Source organism: Condylura cristata, unplaced genomic scaffold, assembly GCF_000260355.1.
Source record: "Condylura cristata isolate star-nosed mole 26May11 unplaced genomic scaffold, ConCri1.0 scaffold00013, whole genome shotgun sequence".
In the NCBI taxonomy this organism is placed as follows: Eukaryota; Metazoa; Chordata; class Mammalia; order Eulipotyphla; family Talpidae; genus Condylura; species Condylura cristata.
The window spans coordinates 21,904,886-21,929,131 of NW_004567114.1; the positions used below are offsets into that span (position 1 = coordinate 21,904,886).

The 24,246-nt window shown below is 36.4% G+C and overlaps 1 protein-coding gene across 7 annotated transcripts in view; it reads left to right on the top strand.

The window, feature by feature from the left end:
• Window positions 1–24,246, top strand: part of NUMB (numb homolog (Drosophila)) — a 134,641-nt gene that overhangs the window by 47,574 nt on the left and 62,821 nt on the right. For 4 of the 7 annotated variants that reach the window (XM_012724587.1, XM_012724584.1, XM_004681714.2 and 1 more), the window contains exon 3: window positions 23,101–23,185. The exons of the other annotated variants lie outside the window; for them this stretch is intronic. The gene's annotated coding sequence lies outside the window, so the exon portion shown is untranslated. The remainder of the gene's footprint in view (window positions 1–23,100; window positions 23,186–24,246) is intronic. 7 annotated transcript variants of the gene reach the window in all.

Genomic DNA, 24,246 nt, shown 5'->3' on the forward strand with positions numbered 1-24,246 from the left:
ATGATCTGGATGTAACATACCTTTTTTATAGACAGATTCTTGTTTTCTGTTAGATAAGCGTACAGGGCTTAAGATTCTTGTGTGAGTTGATTATTTTCTTTACCTTAAAGCACTATAAAAATACTACTTTTAAAACAGATTATATTATTTCTCCTCTCTTTTTCTACTCCCCACTTCTGTCTTTTACGTTCATTATCAACAAGGTGGTGTCAGGATTAACTGACAACATATCCCCTCTCCTCATGTAAATTGGGGAGGAATTTGGAGGTCAGAGAACAACTATTTGAGATGATACCATCCATCACATCAGCTTAGAAGCGTTCTTGGTAGTGTAGAGACCATTTGAAATGACACTAAGTCTAAGAAAGGTAATATACCGCTTTAACAAAACACAGATGGGTTTATAATTTTACAAAGGGAAAAGCCATGTACACATGTCACATGAAATTAGACTGCATCCCTCTAGAAGAAGAAATAAACCCTGTTTATCATGAAAGTTGCTACTAAGCATACCAAACTATTAAAAGGAGGAAAAGAGCTCATCAAGAGCTTTTGACTCTTCATAGACAATAAGTCTGGAAACATTTTTTCCAGACTTTTTACCTTAAAAACTTTTGTTAGATTAGGAGCTAAGTATTAGTGAAGAGAAGGATAGTGTGGACAGGTTTGCCATATTTCATTGGCCCTGATTATTGGAACTCAATGTTTTTTCATTTTGAATTTTTATTAAAGAGCATTTACAAATACTAAATAAATCTTTATCCTAACCATCATTTTCAGTGACCTTTTCCCCCTAGAATAATTGCTTTGGACTCAAACTATTAATTTTATGATGGCATTAATAAGCTGTTAATTTATGATGGCATTAATGCCAAATTGCTTAACTTCTAGATTTATATAGCCTCAGAAATAATTTGATTATTTAATAATTTAATGCCTATTAAAGCACTCACTAATCTTGTTCTGATTGCTGCTTCCAGTTTATGTTTCTGACCTGTTAATTAATTCTCAGGGATACTGTTCTGAAAGACATGAACATTAGAGTTGAAATGATGGCCCCTTACTTGATGTTTCATCTTACTTTCCACAACATTGTGGTAGTTTGTATAGCTGCTTAGCCATAGTCAAATTACCTCATTTCTCTGTGCTTCAGTTTTCTTATCTGCAGAATTGAGCCATTGATACCTGTCTCAAATATTATTGTTAGGATTAAATGCAATATGATATATGTAATGTGGATAGCACAACTCACATGGACACTTAATAATTGATAGATTCCTTTCAGTTTCTCTTAATACAAGTGTTCTTCATTGATCTCTCCTTCGAAATTTCCTGTTTATGACTTGTCCTTAACCTTTTTTGGGTTTTGTCTCCCTTTCAGAATCTGACATAAGCAGTAACCTCTCTTTTCAGAAAAAATACATGTCTAGTAAACTTTACTTGCATCAGGGGACGTCATTGCTCTTCCTTCTCTGGGACTCATTTGTCAACAGGTTAAGGATCTTTGCACAATATCTTGGGGGACTCGGTTTCCTGCCTTCAATTGTCATTTCAGTGAAGCTGGCTCCTAAGTCTGTTTCTGCCTGCTGTACATATTAACATGATATCTTTATGCTAGGGAGACTTACTGAGTGAAGGAAGGAATAAATAACAAACTTTAATTATTGATATTTTCAGCCAATAAATTTTATGACACTAGTCTTAGAGATCTGTACTCATTATAAACTGTAGCTAATAAGGCTGTCATTAGATAGTGATTAACACACAATGTGTAGTTTCCTGAGGTAATACAATCAAATCTGATTTCATAGAAATATAGGAGCTCAAATAACTGTCGGGGCTTTTTTTTAAATTGAGTTAATTCTAGCACTCTTACTTTTATTCTTTATTTCTCTACTCTGTTTTACTTCGCCTTTTGCCTTCTAGGACCAATAGCTTCTTCTATTTTTTTTTTTTTAAAGGTTTATTTCTTTATGCATACAGAACTGGGGTACAGTCCAGAGGTACAGAGGTGGTAAGAGGATTCACCAGAGACAGAGTGGGGAGCAGAGCAGGCAGATCGACGAAGTACACTATTAAGGGGAGTCAGGAGAGGTCTGCCTCACCATGTGGGATCACCTCCGGGGCAGGCAGGGGCAGGCAGGGGCAGGCAGGGTTCAAACTCCTGCGGAAGTGGCTTTAGCTTCTTAGTGCTGTGCTTTAACCCACTGTGCCACCAGGGAGGGCCCCCAGTAGCTGCTTTTATGTGGTCAGGGAAGGTGGTTGCAAGCTGCTTCTGTTTATACGATTTTGTAATTGCAGCCCCAGAAAAAGAGTTGTCCTCTTTCTCAGAGTGTCAGAAAAATTAATCCTAGGGAGAACTTTGGACTGGATTGTTGAATTAACTGTATAATCATTCTCAAAATGTGGTCCCTGGATCAGTATCAACAACATTGGCAACTTTTTAACAATGTGATTCGGGGACCTCTCCCAGACCTATTGAATCAAACCTTGAGATGGGACCCAGCAATCTGTGCTTTAACAAGTACAGGTGATTATGGCTAATGCTAATGCTTGAGAATCACTGGTCTGATCATTGACACTAGAAGTTGTTGGAAGTGGAAGGGAGGAGGAATCTTCACTGTTAGACTAACTGGTGGTTTTATTATTTTTCCTAACAAGAACAGCTGGAAATGATTGTTTCAAATTTTAATTTATGCAAGATAATTACATATTTTATATCAAGCATTCTAGTTCTTTTTGAGGTGATAGGCTCTCATAATTTTTTTCCCCAAGATTTATTTATTTATGCATACAAAACAGGGGTACAGGCCAGAGGTGCATGGGTGGTGAGAGGATTCACCAGAGACAGAGTGGGGAGCAGAACAGGCCAACTGATGAAGTACACTGTTGAGGGGAGCAGCAGGCAGGTCAGGAAAGGTCTGATGCGCCATGTGGATCGATCACCTCTGGGGCGGGGATCGAACTAAAGCTAAAGTGGCTTTAGCTTCTTAATGCTGTGCTTTAACCCGCTGCACCACCAGGGAGGGCCCTCTCTAATGTTTTAAATAATGCATTGTCATCATATAAAAAGGGAAAAAAGGAAAGCTAAGTAGCAGTTTTTTTTTTTTTTGTTTTAAGCCACCTACATAATATACCAGTTAGGACAAATGTCTGTTGTATATGTGCGTTAAGCCCCTCACAAAATGAATGCTGTAAAATAAGTCAACTTATTGTATCCCCATTGTTGCTGAAAACAGGTTTAAATAATTGCATAAGTTAGTGTCTCTGATAGTATTTAATCTGATAGTATAAGGTAGTATATTGGAGGGGAAAGAATGTCACTGACAATCTTACTGTGAAATATGTTAAATAATAAGAAAATATATGTACGATCCTATCTTAAACTATGACTGTTTAATCATACAATTTTAGGGTCAATTGTGTCATATATATATTTCCCTATCCATGGCATGGGAGTAGTATTAACTAAGTTTTTGCCCACTTTATAAAATGAAAAATCAAGTATGTATAAAATGGAGGCCAGACAAGTGACATATTTGAAATCATATGATTTGAAGGTGACAGTCAGGTTTTTAGTATAGGTCTTTAGACTTCAAGCCCAACTTACCACATTACAGCCCTAGTAGAAATATGGTATAGAACAAAAAAAACTATGTAACAAAAAGTATATATGAAGCCACTTATTAGCTTTGCTATTATACTATGATCTCTTTATCTCTTTAACCATGATATTTTTTATTTCCTCCCAAATTAATGGAGGAAAATGGAAGAAGAATGGATCCAGAGATGGATGGGACATTACTGATAATAAAACAGGAAATGGTAGAAATGATAATACAGAGCTAGAAGAACATGATACTGGGATATAGGGAGAAATAAGCAGAAATGGAAATGTAAGCAACTGAATATGTTAGCTTAGAGGCTGTTTGTCCTTAAGCAAGTTTTTTTTTTTAACCCTGAAATAGTTTTCTGAAAGTGATTATTGTTCTAAGAATACAGTTGATTTTAGATACTTGCCCCCACTAAAAATTGCTACTAACTTACTAGCTCCAGAATGATTCCACGGTTCACAAAAGATAGGCTAGTCATTGTGGGGACTTTTAGAGTAAAACTCTAATTCTGGAAACTGAGTTAGTATTGAACTGTATAGAGTTTATTAAAAAAAAATTATTCATACAAGATTTGGGGTATGAGCCAGAGGTATAGGGGTGAGAGGATTCACCAGAGACAGAGCAGGGTGCACAATAGACAGATCTTCTGAAATATACTGTTGAGGAGAGCAGTGGGTGAGACAGGAGAGGTTTGCTGTGCCATGTGGGACAGCTCCCTTGCCAGGGATTGAACTCATGCTGCAGTGGCTGTAGATAGTTTCATTGTGCTGTGCTTTAACCCATTGTGCCATGCTTTAACCCATTGTGCCATGCTTTAACCCATTGTGCCATGCTTTAGCCCATTGTGCCACCAGGGCCCCTGAATAGAATTTAGATGGGCACATGGAACATTAATCTTAAAGATAGATCATGCTGGGTCGGTCACAAACAAAACAAGTGTGAATAAGCTCATGAAGATTGAAATCATATTTAAGTATCTTCTCTGATCACAGTGTTATTAAAATTGGAATCAACCACAAAAAGAAAGTAAGAAAAAACCTCTAGTATGTGGAAAGTGCACACTACCAGATGACTATTAGATTAATGAAAAAATCAAAAAAATTTAAAAATACCTGGAGACAGGCCCTCCTTGATGGTGCAGCGGGTTAAAGCACAGCACTAAGAAGCTTAAGTCACTTCTGTGTGAGTTTGATCCCCGCCTGCCCCGGAGGAGATCCACATGGCACGGCAGACCTCTCTTGGCCCGCCCGCTGCTCCCTTCAGCAATGTACTTCAACAATCTGCCTGTTCTGCTCCCCACTCTGTCTCTGGTGAGTCCTCTCACCCTCCGCATCTCTGGCCTGCACCCCAGTTCTGTATGAATAAATAAATAAATCTTAAAAAAAAAAAACACAAAAAAACCTGGAGACAAATGAAAACAAAACACAACCTACCAGAACCTATGGGATGCAGCAAAAGCAATACTAAGTGTGCCACATATAGCAATACAGGCATCCATCAAGAGACAAGAAAGTTCAACGAAATAATGTTTACTTCTTGTTAAGAAACTAGAAAAGGAAGAACAAAATAAAAATCCAGTACAAGTGAAATGATAAAAATCAGAGCTGAAATAAAATAGAAATAAAAATGTAATCCAAAAGATCAATGAAACCAATAGTTTGTTCTTTAAAACATAAATAAATATACAAGATAGACAAACTTCTGGTGAGGGTCACAAATAAAAATAGAAATGAAAGAGAAGTTATAATCGCCATCTCAGAAATACAGGGGCTTGTTTAAAGAGATTCTTTTGAATATCTGTATGCCAGTAAGTAGAATAACGTAGAAAAAATGGACACATTCTAAGAAATATAGTCTGAGATTGATTCAGGAAAAAATGAGAGACCTGAACAGACCAATTACGAGCAAGGAAATTGAAACATTAGACAAGTCTCTTCTAAAACAAAGCACAGGGCCAAATGGTTTCACTAGTGAGTTTTCCTAAACCTTCAAAATAAATATCTGTACTTATCAAACTCTTCCAAAAAAGTGAGAGAGAGGAAATATATCCAAACAGATTTTATGAGACCAGTATTACTCTGATACCAAAAGCAGTCAACAACTTAACAAAATAAAACTACAGATCACCATCCCTGATTGACATAGATGTAAAGATCCTCAACAGAATCTTAGCAATCTGGATTCAGTGATGCATTAAATAAATTATACATCATAACCAAGTGGGATTTATTCCAGGGACACAAGAATGTTTCAACATTTGAAAATTGATCAGTGTGCTTCACCACATCAACAAAAGGAAAGATTAAAAAAAACAGCAACACTAATTCAAAGGTACATACACGTCCTTATGTTTATTGCAATCCTGTTTACAATAACCAACCTATAGAAACAGCTAAAGTGCCCAAAAGTAAAGGAGTGTGTGTGTGCATACACATCTACCCAAAGTAGAATACTACTCAACAGTTTAAAAAAAAATGAACGCTTGCCATTTGTAACAACATGGATGGAACTAGAGGGATTAACACTGAAAATAAGTCAGAAGGAAGAAGACAAACACTGGATGGTTTCACTTTACATGTCAAATATAAAGAAACAAAACATAGTCAGACAAAACTAATAAAAAAGACCCTAGGAAACTGTACAATTCAGGTTGCTAGAGGAGAAGAGGTAGCCCAGTGCACGATGATGGACTATGGGTACTTGGGTGGTAAATGTGATGTGGTGGCGTATCTAAAGAGCTGTGATCCTGTATTTCTGGATCAGATAAAATTCTGTTAACCAGTGTTACTGCATTTAAAAAGAAAGTCTTATTCAGTAAAATATGAGAATGCATAAATATTAACTATGTACAGCAAGAGATTCATGATTATAGTGGAAGAGATTCATGATTATAGTATTGAACTAAAGAAACGAAAATAGTGCATACTGTTTGATTCCAATAAGATATTATTCCAAGCCAGCCAAAACTAATCTAGGATGTTAGAAGTCAGGATATAAATTGCAATTGGGAAGAGGCAAGTGCCTGGAAGGATGAACATGGGCATGTCTGAGCATTAGAACGTATTCAGGTTTTGATTATTACAGTGATAAGTTTATGAAAATTCATCAAACGGACCTATGGCTGTACCCTTACCTGTGTATTTAGTGCAATTTAAAAGAAAATTTATATTGATAAAAAGCTTGCAGTGGTTATACAAGTTCATTCATCATTTACTAAAATTTTAAGACTAATAATGCAAAACTGTAGCAAGCATCTATAAAAACAGGAATATTCTTGCACTGTTGGAACATGTACACATTATTACATCCAGTTTAGAAAGAATGTTGGCAATAGGGTACATATGAAAATGTACAAGTCCAAAACTGTATCCATAAGGAAACATATCAGGAATGTTTACTGAAGCATTTTTTAATATAAAACATTTAGAAAAAGGAAACATCTACTCAATAAATAAAAGAATGGCTTAAAAAAGTTAGATGGGCTATGTCATAAATTGCCCTGTTATCTTCAACAAATTTATGTATAAATAAAAATTGTCTTACCTCTGGGTAGTTTTTTGGTCTTGAAAATGGTATCTTACTTCACTACCTTACTATATTTAGCTAATTTGACATTTTGTCAAACTGAAAACTTGTTAATTGTGATGATGGAAGGTTTTGTATCACTGTTGTGTTTTATGATTAGCACATGTAAAATTTTCCACTCATTTAAATTTTACTTTATTTACTGTTCGTACTTGGCAATGAAGAAAAGAGTGCGTCTTCTCAGCTAAGAGAAACTTTTTTTTAGAAAGAAAAAGTGGTAGGGTATTTTAGTTCTTAAGTAAATTTTGAATTTCTTTTTAGAATTTGTATTTGGGAATTCTTTTATCTAAAAATTTTACTTGACAATGAGTGTAGTATGACAAAGTGACTGCCAACACATTTTATAACATTATTTACATAATTTATTAAATTTAAATTTAAGTGTATTCTGTAGACACATCAGTGATTTTTTTTTTTAAAGATTTGTTTATGCATACAGAACAGGGGTACAGGCCAGAGGTGCAGGGGTGGTGAGAAAATTCACCAGAGTGGGGAGCAGAACAGGCAGATCTATGAAATACACTGCTGAGAGGAGCAGTGGGCGGGTCAGGAGAGGTCTGCTGTGCCCTGTGGGTCACCTCTGGGGTGGGGATTGAACTCATGCTGAAGTGGCTTTATCTTCTCTGTGCCGTGTGGGTCACCTCTGGGGTGGGGATTGCACTCATGCTGAAGTGGCTTTAGCTTCTCAGTGCCATGCTTTAACCTGCTGTGCTACAGGGGAGGGCCCTCAGTGATCTCTTTAAGATTTATATTTTCTTCTAGGACTTACTGATTAATTCTTGTAATTATCTGGAGAACAAATGCAGTAAATGTAATTGTTTCAAGCTTTGTTTCATTTGAACCACTGTTCTGAATAGGGGATATTAAACTTACCCTAGTGGAAACTTTTGATATGATATGAAATAAATTAATTGGTTTAAAGTGTATACTTCCGTCTTCATCTTTGATATTTGATTCACAAGTTTTCAATAAAAACCCTGAGATCTACACTAAATTAATAATTTATTGATGTACATATCATTTATTCTTATAAGCTTATACCAACTAGGCTTCCTGCTAGAATCTTAAAAATTAAGATTAAAAAGTTTTTAATCATTTCTAACTTTTAAAAGAAAATATCTCCTCATGGGCAAGTTATACCTTACATCAGAGTGTGCACACTTAGGCAGCATAGATACTTAGAGAGGTTTTCTAGAATTTTAGTTTTAGTGATACTGTTTCACTATTAGAATTCTTAATCATTGAGTGTCTTTTATTACCTTTCCTTTCATATGAGCACATAATCAGTCACAGCAGAATCTTTGTGGGTTGCTAATACTGAACCTTTAAAATCTTTAGACTTCATTATAAGAACAAATTTTGGGTTTGCTTTATTTCTATTCTCTCAGAATTTCCTGGTAGCATTCAGTTAAGACTCATGAATTTTCTTCTTAGAGATCAGGCAGCCTACAGGAGAGTTATTCAGTCTTTTTCCCTTTTGTGTTATGTACTCACCAGGGAGAGTAGCCACTGTATTCTAGTAAGAAAGACGTATTGCCAAAACACCCACTAGAGCAGAAAACTGACCTACTTAATACTGACAAGTAAAAAACAAAATCAGTGGTTTGTACCCTCATTGTATCAACTTATTCCTTCACTTGTGATGGTAGATTAGAGGTAGAGAAGGGGATAGGAAATGCTGGTGAGTGCTGCAGGGAAATAAATACTTTGAATGAATATTTGATTACTTAAAATGATTTGATTAAAAACTGTTCACTTGGTGCAATTTCAAAGTCTGACACACAGCAGTTCTTAAATCACTTTAAACTTTAAAAACAAACCAAAAAAGCATGGGAAATTCCTAGTTTGTATGCTAATAATTTAGATAAGTCCTTTAAGATTGTCAGCCTGCATTTCATTAGCAGTTGTTTTTGCAGGATAGGTAAATTCACTATAACTTTTTTAGTTTATTGCTTTATCAGTCTACATTTCTGAATACACATTGAAACAAAAGAATGTTGTTGCAAGAGAGTATATGCCTTAACTTTATCCAACTTGTTTCCACTGTTATCCAACCTAAATTTCAGTATCAATATCACTAGCTTCTAAATTTTACAAGTGTGCTTACCAGTACAGAAGTCACTAACAATATGTGGAAATTTGAATCTAAACTAATTAACACTGAATAAAATATAAGTTTAGTTCCTCCACCAATTCGTCACACTTAAAAGTCCTTACTACCCAGATTTGACTAGAGGCTACCATGTCGGGTAGCATAGATAAAACACGTTTTCATCACAGTGGAAAGTTCTGTCAGATAAGATTGCTCTAAAGGCTGCCTCATATTGTCATACTTACTTCAGGGCTTCCCAGCCTTGGCATTGTTGACATTTTAGGCTGGGTACTTTTTTTGGTGTTGTGGAGGTCTTTCAGGGTTGTAGGATGTTTTGCAGCATCCCTTGCCTCTGCTCTCTACATGCCAACAGCATCCACCCAATTTTGCAACTAAAAGTGTCTCTAAACATTGCCAGATTTCCAAGGACCAAATCAACCTTGTTTAAGATCACTGATCTACTTACATGTATTAGTCCTTTTTTTTTTTTTTTCATTTTTATCTTTGGGGTTACAGTTTTACCCTTCATATGTGCATGTGTTCTCTCACCCTCCACCATACCACTTGTGTCCCTACCCCATCTACCTTTCTTCCCCCATTGCATGTATTAGTTCTGTATCTGCTAGTTTTTCTGCATAAAAAATTTAGTGGTTTAAAATAAATCATTTAATAGCTCATAAGTCTATAGACTGACAATTTTACTTGGGCTTTATTGGTCTCTGTGGTTTGTGGTAGTTTGGCTAGGGCCAAATGCTATAAAATAGTCCACTTGTGTCTGTTAGTTGGCAGACTTTTGCCCAGGGTTGGTATGGGAGAGTTGGTTCTCTATGTGGCTTTTCTAGTATGGAGATTCATGTTTACCTGATGGCTCAAACTTATAAGAGTAGCAAGAAAGGACCAATCCCAGTGTGTAAAGACTTAAAAGTCTGTGCTGTAACAATTTCTATTTTCCATTGACTAAGTCACATGACCAAGCCCAAATTCAAAGGTAGAGAAATAGATACCACTTGTTGATATTAAGAGTAGCAAAGATACATTATAAGAGTGTGCATATGGATTGGGAGGAATTATTGCGACCATTTTCAGTCTACTGTGATTATTTTTCAGTCAATATAAGTATTTTATAGCCCTTTCATTTCGTTATTTCCCTCTTGTTTTTGTTAATTTTTATCATTTTAAATCATCCATAGTTCATATTTCTCTTTCTAATCTTCTTGACTCTTTCCTGGTTACCATGCTTCTGATGTAATTCAGATGATGGGGTTCAATGCAGGGGATTCTTGGGACCCTCTTAGAATTCAGTAGATGTTCCCATTCATAAGCACACAGCTGATGAGGAAGGGAGAACAAGGAAAGGAGACTCTTGCGTAGATGTAGACACAGGCAGACAATCTTAATGGACAAGGACTGCATTTTTCCAGGGCAACTGGTGTTCTTTTATTATGTTCTTTGATGGATTTGCTGTGGGAAGTATCCCTTTAGGGTCAGATTGGATTGGTTTTCTAACACGGGTGATCCTCTGCTCCCACCCCTGGTTGATAATCTGTTCTGACCCCTCCTTAGATTCCTGGAAACTTGGTTTCAAGATTCATTAATCACACTACCATACCACTGGTGTCTGTCCCTGTAAGACCTTCCATCCTAAACTTTTCGACTCTTAAGATTTCATCACTTCCATCAGAGAGAATTTTTCTTTCTTCAATAACTTATTTTAGTGTGAATTTACAGGAAGTGAATGTTCTGGTTTTAGCTGAGTTATAGGGCAACCTCGATATGAAATAGGTTGCCTGACTGGATCCTCACCTATGTGCTTAAGAGGGACTTAAACTCATACTCAACTGCAGACACACACAAAAAGGTTAATAAAATGTTTTATTTATGAAAGAAGGGGAAATAAAGAAATGAATAACTTAGGGAGAAAGAAAGGGAGATAAGTTGGTTGAATGTGTCCTACAAGTTCCACTGAACTGGGACTCCAGTAGCACCATGACTGCTGATTGACAGCCAAGAGCACATAGATTAAACCTGGCTGCTTAACTCTACCTTCAGTTCCAGCAATCCTCCCTTGGTGATGATGCATTATGGGATTTGTAGTTCTTGGTGTCTTGGATCTCTCTGGTTTGGAGTCAGGGGAGAGTCCATAAAACCAGTGTTTGTGGAGTTTGTTCAGAGCATCCTTTCTTCCCAATAAAAGCATTTTTCTCTTTTGTCTTCATTTTTCAAATATATTTTCAATGGGCATAGAATTCCAAGTTGGCAGTTATTTTCTTCTAGCATTTTATATAATTTATATATATATATATGTATATATACTCTGTACATCTATATATCATTAAATTTTCTTCTGACTCCATTTTTGTTGAATAACTTAGGGAGAAAGAAAGGGAGAAGCAAAGTCCTTGATTTTCATCAGTCTTTAATAATGCATCTATGTGGTTTTCTTTGTTTGTAGTATCCTTGAGTTCTGTAGAACTACTTGAATCTATAGCTTGATGTCTTTTTTCAGGGTTGGAGTGTTTCTTACATTGCTTCTGCCCCACTATTCACTTTCCTCTGGGATTCTAGATTTCTTTATGTTTTTTGTATCCCATATATGTCTCATACACTTTTCTGTCTTCTTTTTTTCTCTTCTCCGATATTGTTTATTAATCTATTTTCTGTTTCATTTAGTTTCTAATCTGCTGTGGAAGGTATTTGTTTTGCTATTAATTTTATAATGTGTATTTTTAAATTATTTCAAGTTAATTGTTTTCATAGATTCCACTTCTCTGGTGAATTCTCAGCTTATCCTCCTTTCCCTGAACATATTAATCACAATTATTTTGGAATGTGTCTGATAATTACAATATCTGGATCCCCATTTGATCAGTTGTCTACTTTTTCTCTTGACTTTCAGTCATTTGGTCCTGTTTTCAAGTATTACAGGACAGGGAAAGGGTCACCCTAGAGCCACCAAGCCTGCCTGCTCTAAATAGGTTCTGTCATCCATCACATCAAGACAAAACATAAAAGACCTTTAATGGACAGGAACTTTAATACAATTATTGTGCAATACAGACAAGATAAAGAATATAGTTTCCAAATGTAGCACTTAAAGTTACCCATAAATCTAAAGCATTGTCTGGCAGGTACCCATAGAACATGGTCAGAAACATGGACCCTCCCTGGTGGCACAGTTAAAGTACAGCACTACAAAGGTAGCCACAGCCACTTTGCAAGTTCCATCCCCAGCCAGGGAGGAGACCCACATGGCGCAGCAGACCTCTTCTATCTCACTTGCTGCTCCCCTCAGCAGTGTACTTTTGTCAGTCGGCCTGTTCTGCTCCCTACTCTGGGGAATCCTCTTACGGCCCCTGCACCTCAGGCCTGTACCCCAGTTCTGTATACATAAATATATAAATCTTAAAACAAGCGGGGTCAGAAACAGTCAGACAAATCTGGAAGGAAAAGAACAAAATCAAAATCAAGATAAAAGCTGCATTGTTAACCTCCCCACAGGTCTTCTCACCCAAACCTGTTTTCCCAGTCCAAGACCAAGAAGCCAATGCAGCTTCTTCACTTAACCTTTCTGCTCACTGTGTCTCCCCTCTGCTCTCCATCCTGCTTTCTTCCTTCCTCAGTCTCTTCTCCAGCTTCTTTGTTCAGCTCCACCCTCCCTGGGTAGGGCAGGGAACCTATAACTTCCCCTTTTCCTAGGCACCACCCTGTTAAAATAGCATTCTGATAATTTTTAAAATGAATGTTAGATGTTGTATATAAGAAATTAAAGAAGCCCTTGAAGGCATTCTGTAGAGATTTAATTTTCTTCAAGTGGTAGTTATTTAACTTTGACTTTGACTTTGGTCTAATGTAGGCCAGAGATGAGTTGAGGCTTTGTTTAGGCTTCTTAAGGATTGGTTTAAATTCACTTTCTCCTTATTCCAAGAGTGTTTGTCCTTCAGTGGTATCAAATGGAATCCTAGGGTGTTGCCAGGGCTATCGGTGGCAGGGTTTGAGCCAAGTTTTCTTTTCCTAGAGCACTGTGAGACTACCAAAAGCTCTGCTTACCTTTCTGGTTTTTTTTTAAAGATTTTTTTATTTGTGCATACAGAACTGGGGTACAGGCCAGAGGCTTAGGGGCGGCGAGAGGCTTCACCAGAGACAGAGTGGGGAGCAGAACAGGCAGATCGACGAAGTACACTGCTGAGGGGAGCAGCGGGCGGGTCAGGAGAGGTCTGCCGCGCCATGTGGTCACCTCCGGGGCAGGCGGGAATCGAACTCATGCGGAAGCAGCTTTAGATTCTCAGTGCTGTGCTTTAACCCGCTGCGCCACCAGGGAGGGCCTGGTTTTTTTTTTTTTTTTTTTTTTTTGCAATAAAATAGACACTTTGCTTGCTTCTAGGCCACTTGCACTTAAACAAGTTAATATTCAATATATACCCTGAGGGCAAAAACAGTGCAGATACCCTTTTGTGTGATTTGCCTTTTTTCTGGAATCTCACCCCCTCAAAATCCCACCTGTCATGATAAGCACTGGACTCTAATTTCTGTCTGTGGCTCTGTGACACTGCTAAAAGCCCTAGTCTGCAACTGTCTGCCTCTGGAGGAAAAATTGTGGGGAATGTAAGGTTTAACGTTGCATTCCCTTTTTCTCTGGTATTTTGACTTCTATCTTGGCTGCCTCCTTTTTTAATTTTTAAATTCAGGTTTTTTAGTTTTTTTCTAGCCAAAATTTTGAATTAGTCTGATGCAATCTACTCTAACAATTTGTAATAGATTATTACAGTATCTGTTATTAAATCATTAATTAAACAGCATTTTTAATAATAAAGCAATATTATAATGCATCTTAAGTATATATTAATTATTGCAGTGAATTTAACATAAAAGAATACTGCTGTCATGCAGATTACATTCTTGTTGGAAAGAGATGTATTGGATACTCATTTATTTTGTGATAAGCAGTAAAAATGTACAGAGTGGTATAATTATCGATATTAATGTATAGGGGGATGGTCAAAGAATGATACTTTTCAGAATAGGATATTTGAGCAAAGCTCTGGAGGATGAATAGAATTAACTTAAGAAAAATTTAAGAGGTTTAGAATTTTTAATTAAGAGACCATGAGGTGAAAAGACACCTGGTAGATTTAAGGCATCAAACAAGGCTAGTTTGGTTTTATAGATGAGGATTAAATCACGCTTCTCTTTGTTGTAAGCCTTATTAAGAATTTTCTTTTTTTTTTTCTATTTCTTCCAATTCTGATCTATCTGATTGTAATTTGCCTTCTGTCCCAAGACAGTTTATTTATTGACTACAAATATGCCTTTTGAAGGCAGGGCTCTAAATTAGATACTGAAGTTGGGTAAAGACAGCATGAAACACTGACTAGATTCAAGCAACCCCCTGGGTTAAATGTTTGCTTATTTATTAGCTCTGTAACTCTGTATCAACTATGTAATATCTCTGTACCTATGTAATATCTCTGTACCTGAAATTCCTCCTGTTAAATACAAATGATAGAAGGATTAAATGAGCTAACTGATAAATGTGCTCAATAAACAGAGGCCCTTTTTACAACTATACAGCTTTAAACCATGAAGGTTACACTAATTGCCTAAATTCTATAGGAACTTGACATATATCAGTAGTTACTGTCCATGAAAAGTAATAAATGTTGTAAAAAGTGGGAAAAGTGGTCATTCAGAGGGAGAAGATACTACATTCAGATTTGAAATTAGGATTGTTTAATGAGAAATGTAGTATGGGTGATAGAGTTGAAACCAGCTTTTTTAAAAAATTAGTTTGGCATATGCCTTTCTCATTCATAAACTTTTACTTTTAAAAAAAAATATTTTCAAACTTTTACATTTAATCAGTCCATTTAATCCAAACATTTATATTTAATCCAAACTCCTGTTCTGTCCCTTCACCTTCTCACCTTCTGTCTTCTGCATCTCAGTAAATGACAATGTAAAGGTCATCTTTTATTCTTTTATACTTTCACTCTGAAATCTAAGTCATCAGCAAAATTCTGCCAGTTTCTATTCTTAAGATATGTTCAGAATCATACCTCTTTGCAGAAAAGGAATGTGAGTATAGACTTTTATAAATTTATTAATTTGGTGATTTCTACTATAATCACTACTCTGATGTGGTTCCACTAACTGGTCTCTCTCTAACCTCTCTTCACTTGTCACTCTGGTCCAAGGCACTATCACCTCTCACCTGGTTTAGTTTTAGCAACTTTCTCCCTGATTGTTTATCATACAGTACTCAAAGCAAAGTGATCCTTTTAAATATAAACCTTACTATTTCTCTGCTCAGTATTCTCCAGTGACATTCATGTTAGTAGAAATAGAAACCCAGGGACTTAAAATTGCTTATGAAATACTTCGCTTTTCTGACCCAATTTCCTATCCTCCCTTCACTTAGTAAACTGTAACCTCATCATCTCCTTGCACGTCCTCTAACACACTGAACACAGTTTTGCCTCGAGATCGCTGTTCTTTTGACCTGGAATACTCTCCCGCCTATCTACAGTACTTGGACTTGGCTCTCTCTGCCCAGTGCTTTCTGACCTGTCTGCTCAGATGTAACCCAACAAGTGAAGCCTTCCCTTGTCATTTTATTTAAACGAATTTCCTCCATTCCACATACCCTCCAATCCCAACACTTTCACTCACGTTGTGTGGTTTTTCCTCATACCACAACATACTATGCCTTTATATATTATTTTTGCAGTCTCCCCAAATGGAATACATCGTCAGGAAGGTAAGGACTTTGGTTCATTCTGCCACAATCTAGAGGAGTACCTGTGCAGTGTTTGAGTCTCAATACATAGTTTGTTGCGTGAATGAACATATTTTCTGGTTCAAATCACAATGTATTTTACAAAGTACATAAAAAAATCATTATGGGACTCTCCCTGATGGCGCAGTGGGCTGGAATGCAGCACTGTGAAGCTGGCCTCTGTACACTTCAGTGCGAGTTTGATCTCGGAGGTGATCCACATGGCGCTGTGGACCTCTCCTGTCTTCCCACTGCTCCCCTCAGCAGCGTACTACTGTCCACCTGCCTGCTCTGCTCTCGAGCTGCCTGTTCTGCTCCCTTCTCTGTCTCTGGTGAATTCTTTCACCCGCCTGATACCTCTGGCCTGTACCTCAGTTCTGTATGCATAAATAAATAAAATATTTTTTTAAAAGACCATTCTGGAACTAAAGAAGCAGCCATTCTGTGTTTTTGTCTCTAGAAAGAGGAAATATGAGTCTTGAAACTCATTTTTGAATAAAATTTAGAAATGTGGGTTTATCATTTAGGTAGTGAGTTAATAACTGAGTAAAATGTCAAATGCAAAGGGAAAAAATTACCCATTTGATCCTGGACAGGACTTTCTCACTTATTAAAAATATTCTCTTTTGGTCTGGCCAAAAAAGATTTATGAGTATTTTTTTTAATGAGTATATATATATATATTTTTAAGATTTATTTATTTGTGCATACAGAACTGGGGTACAGGCCAGAGGCTCAGGGGCGGTGAGAGGCTTCACCAGATACAGAGTGGGGAGCAGAACAGGCAGCTCGAGGAAGTACACTGCTGAGGGGAGCAGCGGGTGGGTCAGGAGAGGTCTGCCACACCATGTGGTCACCTCCGGGGCAGGCGGGAATCGAACTCATGCGGAAGTGGCTTTAGATTCTCAGTGCAGTGCTTTAACCCGCTGCGCCACCAGGGAGGGCCTTTAATGAGTATATATATATATTTTTTTTAAAGATTTATTTATTTATTCATACAGAACTGGGGTACAGGCCAGAGGCTCAGGGACGGTGAGAGGCTTCACCAGAGACAGAGTGGGGAGCAGAACAGGCAGGTTGACGAAGTACACTGCTGAGGGGAGCAGCGGGCGGGTCAGGAGAGGTCTGGCTCGCCATGTGGTCTCCTCCGGGGCAGGCGGCAGGCGGGAATCGAACTCATGCGGAAGTGGCTTCAGATTCTCAGTGCTGTGCTTTAACCCGCTGCGCCACCAGGGAGGGCCTAATGAGTATATTTTTAAGGGCAATTTTTGGGTCACAGTAAAAGTGAGGAGAAAGTTCACACCTTCCTCTGCTCTCTCATATGCACAACCTTCCATACTTATTAAAAATTTGGCAATAGGCCCTCCCTGGTGGCGCAGTGGGTTTAAAGCACTGCACTAAGAAGCTGAAGCCACTTCCGCATGAGTTCGATCCCCGCCTGCCCTGGGGGAGATCCACATGGTGCAGCAGACCTCTCCTGACCCGCCCGCTGCTCCCCTCAGCAGTGTACTTCATCGATCTGCCTGTTCTGCTTCCCACTCTGTCTCTGGTGAAGCCACTCACCCTCCGCATCTCTGGCCTGTACCCCAGTTCTGTATGAATAAATAAATATTTAAAAAAAATTTTGGCAATAGAGGGGCACATTTGTTATAATCAATGACCCTCCTTTCACATATTATTGTCACGAAAGTCCAAAATCTACATTAGGGTTTACTCTTGGTGTATATTCGATGGATTATGACAAATACATGATATGTGTCTAAGTATACACCAGATTTCATTGTCCTAAAATCCTTTGCATTCTGCCTATTTAATCCTCAAAACAAAATCCTATACTACCCTGGCAACCAGTGGTGGTATTTTTACTATTTTCATAGGTTAGCCTTTTTCAGGATGTCATAGATTTGAGATCATATAGTATGTAGCCTTTTCAGATTGATTCCTTTCAGTTAGCAATGTGCATTTGAAGTTTCCTTATGTTTTTTAATAGCTCATTTCCTTTTAGAGCTGAATATTAATTCCACTTTCTGGATATATTGCAGTAAAGGACATCTTAGTTACTTTCAGGTTTTAGCAAATATGAATTAAGCTGTTATAAACAACTGAGTGAAGGATTAAGTTGTTATAATCTGAGTGAAGGATGTAAGTTTTCAACTCCTTGGGGTAAATTTCAAGGATGGGGATTGCTGGATTGTATGTTAAGAGTATGTTTTGCTTTCTAAGAAACTGCCAAATGTCTCTCAGAGTCACTCTTAACAGTGACAGGAGTAATTGGATTAGGAAAAGTAAAAGATGAACCTTAAACATTATTGTTCTGGAAAATAAGAAGGTAGTTAAAGAATGGTAGGGACATGTCAAAAGATCTACTTTGGAGAAGCTTTCACTAGCCAAAAAAAAATAGGAATTATAGATTATAACCTATTGAAAAAAATAAGAACTAGTGGTAAAGTAATGAGTAAGTAGGGGAGAAGGGAAAGCTCTTTAAAAGTATGGATACATATAGAACAATTATTATAATACTTTCACACCAGAACCATCTGCAGGAATCAAAAGTACTGGGGAGTATGATTATTTATATAGCTTCAAGATAATTCCTTATAAAATATTTCCTCATTACAGAGAAAAAATAGTAAATTTATAATGGAGATGTCTTGTAGTAAAAAAACTTTAACCAGTTGGTCAAAGTTAGACTGATATTGGAACCTACTAGCATTTTGCAGCTTGTGCTATGATAACATAACATTACTTTGTGACATTCCTACTAAAAATGCACAGATTGAATTTAAACATTAGACCCATCAGAAACCTAAATTGAAGGATATTCTATAAAATAACTGGTTTGTATTCTTTAAAAATATTACCCCTAAGAAACACAGACCAAGGAACTGTTCTATATGATAGGATTCTAAGAGGCATTATGACTAACTACAGTCAATACATGATCCTGAAACAGATTCTAGACTGGTAAAATTAGTAGCTTTAAAGGACATTTTAAAGACAGTTAGTGACATTTAAATATGGACTGTAAGTATATAATAGCAATTTTAACATTGATACAATACTGATTTGATTAACTTTAATTATATAAGCAAATATTTGTGTTTCTAGGAAAATACATGGAAATATTGAGAGCTAAAGCAGTACATGTCTGCAACTCAGTTCCACATGATTTGGAAAAAAATGTGTGAGAAAGAATGACAAAGCAAAGGTGATCATTGTAAATTTTTAATTGGTATACATAATTAGTATTTATAAATTTTTAAAAGTGACTTTAAGATAAAAGTACTTAAAATCCCTAAGTTTTTTTCATATGGGTTGTGGCTAAACCAACTTGATCTTATTATTTACTATAGAATTCATGAAAAGGACAAAAAATTATCATTTAGAGAAAATAAAAGAGTGAAGGAAATGCTATCAAGTAGAAAAATTACAAATTGTAAAATACTGAGTAGAAGGACGTTATTTATTTTCAGTTTTTTGGTTTGGGTTCTGTCATGTCCTAGAAACCCCTTACACATCTCATGTTTTATATTCATTTCCTACATAACATAAATTTTAAAAGGGTGCTTTATAAATTTCGATGATCTTTGTTCTAGATAAATACTTGTACAAATTTAATAAGAAAATTTGAAAGGCTTTTATGTAATTACTTGTTAATAAGGGACAATTTTTGGGAGTAGAAGTTCTTTATTCAGTACTTAAATTAATAAGCATAGTCATTTAAGTAATTTGACAAACAACATCCGTTAAAACTCACATTGAGGGCCCTCCCTGATGGCGCAGCGGGTTAAAGCACTGCACTAAGAAGCTTAAGCCAATTCCTCATGCATGAGTTCGATCCCCGCCTACCCCGGAGGAGATCCACATGGCGTGGCAGACCTCTCCTGACCCGCCCACTGCTCCCCTCAGCTACAAATAGTTGGGTCAATCTGCCTGTTCTGCTCCCCACTCTGTTCCTGGTGAATCTTCTCACCCTCCACATCTCTGGCCTGTACCCTAATTCTTTATGGATAAATAAATAAATCTTTAAAAAAAAACTCATATTGAACATAGTATTGATGACCTTTTGTTATTCCTATCTTTTCTTTCTAAAAGATTCTTGTCATCTAACTTTATCATAAATAGCTATCTGGTAAATGCAGGTATTGAAAGAAATATAGCAACAGTGATAGTTTAGCTTGTTTTGACAAAAAAAAATGCCAGATATGGATACACATAATCACTCTTTAGTGGTAATGATAGTTGTAAAGCTACTTAGGCTACAAATAGTTGGGTATGTGTAGTGTATGTAAACTCCATGCTCTGTGTAGTGAGAGGAATGAAGATGAATCAGCTATGTCCTCTTAAAGTATGCAATTGAAAAAAAATATACTAAGTGGCATGGGTGAAAATAATAAGAGGTGGCACTTGAGCATTAATTCTGAAGAAGAGGTAGATTTGAGAATGGGAGAAATGGCGAAGGAAAACATTATGTACTTTCCGTTAGAAACAAAGATGAATTCTTGCCATTTGCCACAACATGGATAGCACTGGAAAGGATAATGCTAAGTGAAATAAATCTGAGAAACAAACACTGCATGATCTCACTTACATTTGGAATATTGAGAAATAAAACACAGAGGCAGATGAAACAAGACCAATAACAAACCCTTGAATTCTGACTGCAAAACTGAACAACTTAAAGAGGAGGATACAGAATGGATGAGGGGCAGGGAAAGGGCCAGTGGAAGTTATTGGGCCTTTGCTGTTGTGCATGGTGTGAAATATTCTGGAGGTTTGAACCTATAAACCCTAAGACAAATACAGTGATTTACCAGCATTACCCTAATAAATATAATGAGAGAAAATGATTAGAAGAAAAGCATTCTATGTCGGGGGAGCTGTGCGGTTTGTGAAAGGAAAGCACAATAGTATATATGGGGCAACCAATAGGATTTGTTCACATTGATAAAGAAAGAAAAGAAGAGAACTAATGCTCTGGAATGTCATTTTTCCTGTGCCAATTACTGTACATTTATTTTCTTATTTAAACCTCACAACTTTATGATCTAGATTTTGTTTTTCCTTTTTTAATAGTGGACACTATGCAAGAAAATGAATGAATTGTAGCTATGATCAACAGTAGATGACTCATAATGTTTAGTGAAAAATCAAATGCATAAAAATACATATTGGATCTTTTTTGTGGAATTTGAAAATAGAAAAAACACATTGTGATGTTAGAAGTTAAGGTAGTATGTTTGTTGGGGGCATGGGTGCTGACTGCAAGAAATGGCTTCTGGGACGGGACTAATGTTTTCCTTTTGCTCTAGGGGCTAGTTAAATGAGTGTGTTTCCTTGTGAAAATTAATTGAGCTGTACACTTATGATTTGTACATTGTCTTCTATATTTATAGTACTACAATAAAATCTACCAAAATATTTTTTAATCTTGTAAATCTGTTATGAAAGACACATTTTAGTGTCTTTTTCATGAAGGTTCAAATGTTAAATTATTTAGAAGTAGAAACAGATACAAACAACTAGGCTTCCTTTTATTAATTCATTCTCTATAACTCTCTGAAAAGAGTTATTCTTTTGTGTCTTGAAGTTTTTATTCTTAGAATAAATGGTAAATGAATGAATAAACAGCTCTGTTATTTCAAATGTTTTTCTCTTAATTTTTCTACATAAGCCAAAATTTCTTATGAAATTCTAAGCTAGTACATGAAAGTAAATGGCAGTTAAAAGATACAGCCATTATTATTGATTTCCTATTGAAAATGTTTTTTTAGATTTATTTAGTACATTTTCATACTCTGTCTTCTAGCTTGGTAGTAACTAAAAGGCAATAGTTATATAATAACCGAAGGAAAGCACTTTACACTGCTTTGTGTTCACAAATGCCATATCGTCAATGAGTTAATTTCACTTTCTAATGCATTAAATGTATTCCCTTTTAAAGCCCATGTCAACTTGTACCTCTTTTAAAACATTTGCAGCATTTCTTTATAAATTCTTTTTAAAGTCCTTCCTTAAGTGTAATAACCTAGTGGATAGAGATTGTCACTCCTCCTAATATTGAGGATTGTGATTGCATTGCTCACAGTAGGAGTTCTATAAATATTCTATCTGCTTTGCCTTATTGGAGGACTTCCCTAGTTTCTTGTTTCTAAGCTTATAAACCAATTTGATAACTTAATTTTTCTTGTGTTATTTTCTTCCTTAATCAGAAATCTCTAATATGCAGTTCAATAGATACTCTTTTTGACTACTTCACATTTTGAAGGCAAATCCTAGTTTTATAATTGTATTTCTATTACCCTTTTTCCAATTGTATATTTTCCTTGGGGACAGAGAGCTATGCAAAACAAACAAACAAAAAATTACAAGCCAAACAGATTTTTAATGTTTTGCAGAACTGTTTACTACAAGGAAATGAGTAGAATTTTCAGTTTTAGTTCATATGAGAAGGGTTAGTAACATGGAACACATATGTAAACATGGAGCTGATAGAGGTGGTTTTAAATAAATTGCCCTTGTGTTCTAGTGACCTCTGGGTCCATTTTCTACTCCTGCTTTTCTCTTATGAAAATTTCCTTCCTATCAGTGTCAGTGTCAGGAATCAATCTTTCTGGGTATCTCTTCCTGCTGAATACTGCTAGTCTTTGAAATGATGTGTGGAATGGGATTTGTGAGCACTGCTCTCAATGAACAATGTCTTATCTGTCAATTTCTTTAATGTATATATATTATTACTTTATATTTCAAAGATCCAGTAATTTTATCTGTAGGCATTTGACTTTATCAGGTGGGGAAGGAGTCACTTGTTATAAATTAGAGGAGACTGGTTCTACATTAGCCTGCCGGTCTTACAGTTACTGTGTGCCTTGGAGTTGGCATCTTTGTGACAGCATTATAATAAAGTCCTTTACTCTGGAGGAAATTGAGAACCTTTTTTTTTTTTTTAATACCTATGCTTTGTTTGAAGTTACCATCAGTGTAACATAGCAGTAATGTTACAATTTTGTGAGATGTTTATTATTCTCATTTTACAGATGAGGAATCTGAGGCTTGGTGAAGTTACGAAACTTGTCCAAAGTCACACAACTTGTAAAGGGCACAGCCAAGATTCAGAGCCAGGTCTGTGCAACTTCAAAACTCTTAATCATGGCCATGAAACTTTGAGATAACTGTGACATATCAACCTATGATAAGTGATATTGGTAGTACATTACTTAGTTGTTATATAATTCCGGTTGATAAAATTTGTAATGGTGATTTTTTTTTTTGTCCATAATATTTTTTTGTATCTTCAAATATTGTGAAAAGACATATAACAGAATAATTGAGGGTCTGGACTCTGAAGACAGACTATTTGAGTATAATTCCCTAATTTTCTTCACTTGTGTGACATTGGGAAAGTTACTTAACTTTCTGTATCTCAGTTTCCCTATATGGAAAATGTAGATGATAATATTACCCAACTGATAGGGTTGTTGTGAGGATTAAGTGAGTTAATATGTACAAAGCACTTAATAATAGTATTTGGCACACAATAAGCAGTCAAATTAACTCTGAGTAAGTTAGGCCTAAAGACTTAGTTCTGAACAACTTCAGATCTATTGTAAAGCAATGTGGGTAATTGCTTATAAGTGTTATGTGCACAAAGGGATTATATGTGTAAGGCCTACACATAGCTCTACGAGTGGTAGCCATTGAGCCCAGTAAGATCATTGTATTATGTTGTTTTTTTTTAAAGATTTATTTATTTATGCTTACAGAACTGGCCAGAGGTGTGGTGGGTGAGAGGATTCACCAGACACAGAGTGGGGAACAGAACAGAGAGATGTACTGAAACACACTGCAGAGGGGAGCAATGGGCAAGTCAGGAGAGGTCTGCCTTGCCATGTGCGTCATCTCCCTTGCCAGGGATCAAGCTTGTGCTGCAGTGGCTTCTGAGAATGTCACAGTGTGGAGCTTTAGCCACCAGGGAGAGCCCCATGAGTGTGTTTTATTGTGTTTCTCTTGTAAATGCAATTTTCATATGGAATAAATGTGGCGTTATTCCACAGTTGGTGGAATAACCAAATAGTGTTTGGCAAGTTCACAGGTATTTTCAAGAACCAAAACTTTATATGTTGTATAAAATGTAGGCAACATTTTATCATTTGCAAGAGGGTTTATCAGAATTTTGATTGTGG